Source organism: Sebastes umbrosus, chromosome 1, assembly GCF_015220745.1.
Source record: "Sebastes umbrosus isolate fSebUmb1 chromosome 1, fSebUmb1.pri, whole genome shotgun sequence".
In the NCBI taxonomy this organism is placed as follows: domain Eukaryota; kingdom Metazoa; phylum Chordata; class Actinopteri; order Perciformes; family Sebastidae; genus Sebastes; species Sebastes umbrosus.
Genome location: NC_051269.1, coordinates 31711733 through 31718695, shown reverse-complemented (window position 1 = coordinate 31718695; position 6963 = coordinate 31711733).

The window sequence follows — 6963 nt, the reverse complement described above, 5'->3', positions numbered from 1 at the left end:
AAGAGACACACCGGGTGGACGGGAGGGGAGGTGGATGAGTCCAACAAACAAGTCTTTCATCCAGGAGACAGCTGATTGTGTCCAGTGCGTCACGATACAATCAGCTGTTTGTTCGTATCATTTTCACTGTACAAATGTAATAAGTCCAACCATGTAGTTCTTCCCTAAACCTAACTATTAGTGGTTTTGTTGCCCTAAACCAAAGTGACACCAAGGGGTGTGACAAAGCGAGAGTTGGGATGAAAACGTCACATCACATGCTATTTTTTGGGCGGGTTGGACTTCATTTCATTGTGTTTTCCAGCTCAGGTCCTAAAACTGAATAGTAGCATACAAATTAAAAGTCACTAGATTCATTCTACAGAAGAACTACGGAGTGAACTCCTACCAGTGTGCCCTTGAGCGAGGCATTTAAGGCCTGAGATAATCCATTGGAACAGCATTAGACTGGCTGCACCAGACCTAAATGTGTGTATCTGTGAGAATCAGAAGTAGGACGTTGCCGTAAAAAAAGTCTTCCTGCATGCACAGCAGAACATTTCTACATGAATAATGGTTGGAAAAGGGATCTACTCTAATCAGAACAAAGTCAGCAACCTGATTTGTGAGTTTAGGTAAAATCCTACCTGAGTTAAAAACATCTTGTAGTGACACACTGAAGGTTTCAGGTGATTTTTCTCACGACATTAATGGAAACGGGGGGACAGAATAATCTTCTCAGCATCTTCTGCTGTTTGTTTACTGTCACTCCATGTAGCCAAAGGTTTGATAATAGTCCCTGTAGTACCAAAATGAGTTGTTACTTTAAGTCTTGCACCTTGATGTTTAGAAAAGAAGTGAAAGTTTTCAGTGTTGGATCATGAAACTGAGAACGAGTTGATTGCAGTAAAGTTCACCTGATTCACATGGTTTCCACCGCTGATTTACCACATGATATTTAACACAGATCTCACCATACAGTGAGTGTATGAAGATGGTCTGTTGTCTGAGAGTGAAACCCTGTATGTAAACTGTACAGACGTCATCCAAATCTACAACAAGAACCAATCACTCAGCTTTACTCTTGTTTTTTTCTGCCTGCTCTGTCGAGGAGTTTCTCCTTATCCAAACCACGAGTCTAAGAATAGATGGTGCTGTATATGTTGTAAATGTTGTAAAGCACCTTTGAGGCAAATTTGTGAATTTGGTATATAAATACTGGTCTTTTCTTGATCACTGTTTACATTGATTGTGTACATTTTTAGCTGCAAAGTGGCATGGCTCAAGGGATGGCATTGTCAGTCGGTCCGCCACTTTGGTCCATACTTAAAATTTCGTAATTGGATTCATGGGTCGTGTCGAGAAGGTAACCCCCAAATTGCAAAAAACCTGCAAAAACTCTCTTGAGACTCGCTGCTCGATGACCTCTCCTAACCTTAACCATTCGAGGTCAATGCCTAACCTTAACCATCTTGCGAGAGTTTTTACATACGTACCGGGGATCAGGGCTCGAGACTAACCGTGCCCCATCGTCCCGGGGACGATAGTAACTTTCCCTGATTATTCTACATCGTGAACAACAAATCCGTGTTGAAATCGGCAGGAAGAGAGCTAGTAACATTAGCTGTTAGCAGCCGGTGTGCAGCTAAGTAAAGGAGCCAATAGCTAAAGTACAGTGGCTGCATTGTGATGTGTTCAAGCTTTATTCAGTAAAAATTAATATTGGGTTAAGGTAAATTATAAGGTTATCATAATGTGTTGAAATGTAATCGATGTATGAAAAATGTAAAATTTTGTTTTTGACGATAAAACTGAGGCGGATCATCAGGGATTAATAATACATTTGCAAAAAAACAGTATATAAACGGTCATAAAGGAGTGTATGTTGAAATAGATTTATTGTTTTGTTTTGTTACCGTGGTATCGAATTGGGTGTCGAGTGTTGTGGAATTTCACTGGTATTAGTATTGACTACTAAATTTCTGGCATCATGACATCCCTAGTCTTTAATTAATTAGCAAATGTTAGCATTCAAACATGCTAAACTAAGATGGTGAACATGATAAATCATTATGCCTGCTGAACATCAGTGTGTTCACATTGTCATTGTCAGCATGTTGGCATGGAGGAGAAAAGGTTTAGCCACCTGACTAGTATGTGCTCATTATGTGTGTGTGAAAGAATATGATCTTAAATGTCATTGTGTGGCGTTTGAGCCGAGTGTCTCTGTGGTTTCCTGAACATTTAACTTCTCGGGCTTGACTGAGACACACAGACATGTGTGAGCACAGAGAACAATGCTGTAAAACGAGCCACGTGTGTGATGTGGATAAAACCAAAGTACAAGTTTCATGTCGTGTGTGCTACTTGGTGTACGAGTTTGTCTGTTCTGGGTTTTTCTGCTGTGGGACGGTGGCCGTGCAAACCAGGTCAAAAGTGGTAATGTTGCCCTGTGTGTGTGGTTGTGCGTGCGTGCGTGTGTGTGTGTGTGTGTGTGGTTTATGATGGTTGTATGCATCTGTGGGGTGGATATGTATCATGTGAGTGTGGTATAATGTGATGCTGATGACTGTACTGTATATATATTACATTGTGTAATATGCTCATTGTCGTGTCAGATATATAATTTGAACGTGTGTAAAGTGAGCAGCTCTTGAAGCTGCGTATTCACGCCTCTGCAGCGACAGCGAGGCATTTTCTCAGTAAAAACCACAGAAAGTGTTTCTGATCACAGCTGGAGGAGGCAGGGGGACACCTGTCGACCTCCTCACCGGCCCTGTGGTCACCCTGGCCTACTTAAAGTACAACACAGAGACAGACAACAGAAAACACATCTCACGCAGGGATGACAACAGAGAAGGAAGAAAATATTGGCTGTAAAAGTCATTATTATAGACAGAATCTGATTGGGTAATTTTTATATTAAGAAAAAATAATAATTTGGGGGATAGGAGATGCATTGCAGGCGCATGCAAAATTTGTCTAATCAGACGAACACTTTATCTTCAAATAAACTTTTCTTCGAAATTCCTAAACCTGTTATAACTGATGTTTTAGATTGCAGGCAGTAGAAACAAGTTATAAACTCAAGTTGTGAACTTGATTTACACATTCAACAGAGCAACATGAGCATTCATTTGGAGCACCTAAGGCCAATATTCACTTTCTTTTCAGCGCCATTTTAGTCTCCACTAACTCCTGAGGGAAATATCTGCTCTTTAGCTGCTAAATGCTCCACAATGTTGACCAGCTAGTCACTAACATTGTCCATCTGCTGTTTGGTGTTTGACAGGTAGTGAACAGTGGTGTTTCTTTTTTAGCTTTTTCCACTGAAAACAGCTGCCTGCTGAAGCCAAATCAACACGTTTTCATGCCAAATTGTCAAATATGGCCGCTTTGTCACGCCCCTTGGCATCGCTTTCTTTTTGGAATCAAAACCACTTAGATAAGTTTAGGAAAAAAAACACATGGCTGGGCTTAAAACTACTACGTTTGTAAGTGAAAATGAAACTGAACGTTGTGAACACGGGACACAAACAATAATCTGATTGTAACGTCAAAGTGAAACTTAACGCACAGGACACGAGCAGCGGTCTCCTAGATGAAAGCCTTCGACCCATCTACCTCTCGTCCCTCCCACCCTTAGTGTGTCTTTTCGCTTTTTAAATTACTGGGTTCATCACTATGAGTGACACCTTTCACATACACATGGTCATTTGATCCTTTGTTGATTAAAAGAATATTGATTATAGCCGCTTTAAACAAAATTACTACTCATTCATTTTGCACAAATGTACACTGTGTAGTTGTAAAGTACACTCCCCTGAAATACTCTGATAGTATCCTGTCATATTTCAAATTAATTATGTAACAATGCAACACGTTCTCATCCCAACTCGTCACATACCACCGCTTTATCACGCTCCTTGGGGCCACTTTGTTTTCAGAACTAAATTCGGAAAGAACAACATGGTCGGGCTTAATATGACTACGTTTGTACGGTTAAAATGACACTGAACGTTGTGAACACGGGACACGAATAGCGGTCTCCTGGATGAAAACCTTGTGTTTGTTGGACCCATCCACCTCTCGCCCGTCCGCCCGGTGTGTGTCTTTCGCTCTTAAACCTACGTCACGACACTCCCGGCGCACTCTCTATGAGCGTTTAATATTGACGCGGATGGGCTTACATTGCAGTTAATGGAACGCTTGGTGAGTTTCGTACTGGTGCTAAAGGGTGCCTTGTATAATTGTAGAAATTATGTTAATAATATTGTATACAATATTTTTTTTATGTCTGTACTTCAAACTTCAAATATCTGTAGTATTTCTAAAAGATATCCCATTCTTAAATAAAACCACCTTTAAGGCGCATACTACATTTTTTGATTTTAAAAGTCTAATATTTAATTTTACTGACTTTCACATAATAAAAGAAAATTTATAAATGACACAATTGCAGTGAGAACGTGTTCAACAACTCAAGTATTAAGGTTACAAGAGACAGTACAGGTGGCCAATGTGTAATTGTGTGTGTGTGTATTGTGGTGATGGAGGAGGGAGGGTGAGGGGGGGCTACATTTCCGCCAGCACACAGGTGCATCGTGACATGTAGCCCTTGCACAACTTGATCTCATACACACACACCAACAAACGCACTTTCGATGAGATGAGTAGATAAGTGTCGTCTACAACCACGGCGGCGTGGTATTTTCGGTAGAGATACGAGGAGGAGGAGGGGATTTCACAAGAACTGAAGCCTCAGAAGTAAAAAAAAACCCTCTCTAAACAGTGTGTGAGTGTGATCCAGGTGTGTGTGTTGATAGCGTGTATCAAAACATAAAGAAAGGACATAAAAATTAATGTCGAATGATGTCTAAATCTGAGCGAAGTACTTCTGCACATATCTGCGTCGTGTGTTTGCATGTGTCTCTACATGTGTCTCTACATGTGTCTCTACATGTGTGGCGCTGTGGTCTTCTGGCTGTATCTCATGCTAGTTTGTGGTTTTGCCGTTCTGTTTTTTTTTTTTGTTTTTCATGCTATTTTCTCTCTCCTCGATGTGCGTACACTGAACAAAAATGTAGCTTGTCTTCTGGAAAAAAAATGGGAGTGGCACGATAAACCACATGCAGATGCTTTCTAGCATAAAAATACAGTGACAAAGACACAGAAAACATAACGTACAGATGTATATCTTGGCAAGGCCTCGCCTCAAATAGGTGGTTAACAGCTCGTATAAGTGTCGAGGTGTAAATTCATGTGGATAAATACGTAAAAGAACATAATTTTTGCCAGCTTTAACATAATGAAGATGTAGCACAGAGCCAAAAACTGAATGGCCAGTATACCCTCTTAGCCAGGGTGACTTCATGTTATTTCCACTACCTCCCACACACACACACATACACATAAGGGATCTGCAGTTTGTCGTCCTTGCTCATTCAGCCTCAAGTTCCCAAGGCTGTTTCATTACAGAGAGCCCCACTTAATCGGAGGCACATCCACCCAACAGCGGAGCGTTTCTGCAACAGCTGAGCAAAACATCTGCCGTGGCCCTCAGCCCCAGCCAGGACGGTCTGGGGTTGATTTAGACCAACGTTTGACATAAACCGATAAATTTGTTGATTCCACTTCCAGAAACGTCCACCCTCTCCACATACTGTAACTCTCATTTTTCCCCCCTTTTTTTTCATCATCTCTTCTGCGGCTGTACCTCGCCCCTATTCTGTGAATCAACCAGCCCCCCCCCCACCACCACCACCCTCATGTCCCCCCCTCTATACAGCTGTTGCCTTGCCTCATGTTGCACATTCTTCCATTCTTTAGGGCTGTCAGGGACCCATTACTCTCCTTCCTGCTATGTGTGTGTGTGAGAGAGAAAGAGGCAAAGTAACAGTTTGAGAGGGATATAGCGGCTGAAAGACAGAGTACAGCTGCATGGAGTCGAGCCCCCCCACTCCCCCAGCTGTTTGCCTCTCGCCAATTACTGCGGTCCCTGCTCGTCCTGTCCCCTCCGGTCCTCCCCCCACGGGTCCCATAACCACCTTCTTACTCCTGCTATTTTTAGCTTGAGAGACGGGGGGGCTCCTTCACGGCCTAATCACGGCATCCACCGTGCAACCGCTGCCTTCATACTTTCAACCTCCCCCCACCTCAAACTTCCCTCTCCGTCCTCCACATCTCTTTTGGCCACAGGCTCAGGTAATATACTTGGGAATGCTAAACAAAGGAGAACACAAAAACAGGCACCGACGACTGCGACAAACAACAAAGCAATTAGCCAGTGTTTGGTCTGCTGGAACAACCGTGACCTTTCAGGAAACTCCCCCTTCCTCCCACCAGAGACGGGTCGGCTCGCCGCTCAGCATTCTCGGAAGTGTGTGACACAGTGTGTTTGTGGGTGCGTTTCTTCAAGAGATCATCACAACCTTCGTATCAGTTGTCCACTTTTGTGGTCTGGAAAGCAACAGTGTATGTTAGTTATTTTGTTGTTGTGGTATTTAACCAAGTGTCAAAAAGTGAAAAAGTTGAAATTCTTGCCAGATTCGTAATCTTATTTACTAAAAGTAAGGGTCTGGTTGTAAGCTGTATAGGTCCACGCGATAATAACACATTAATGCCAATCGTTTTAACGGCATTAATTTCTTTAACGCATTAATGCCACTTGTGATTTTTAGGTTGTAGCGGGCTCAGTTTTAAAGCTTGAGTGACTGGCATCATATGAAACTAGAAAACCTAACGAATCCATCGGTACCAACCATGTCATACTAGCTTTTCGCAAAGGAGACTAAATAACGCTCCAAACTGGGTCCCATGACTTCTGACCTCAAGATATGTGAATGAAAATGGGTTCTATGGGTACCCACGAGTCTCCCCTTTACAGACATGCCCACTTTATGATAATCACATGCAGTTTGGGGCAAGTCATAGTCAAGTCAGCACACTGACACACTGACAGCTGTTGTTGCCTGATGGGCTGGA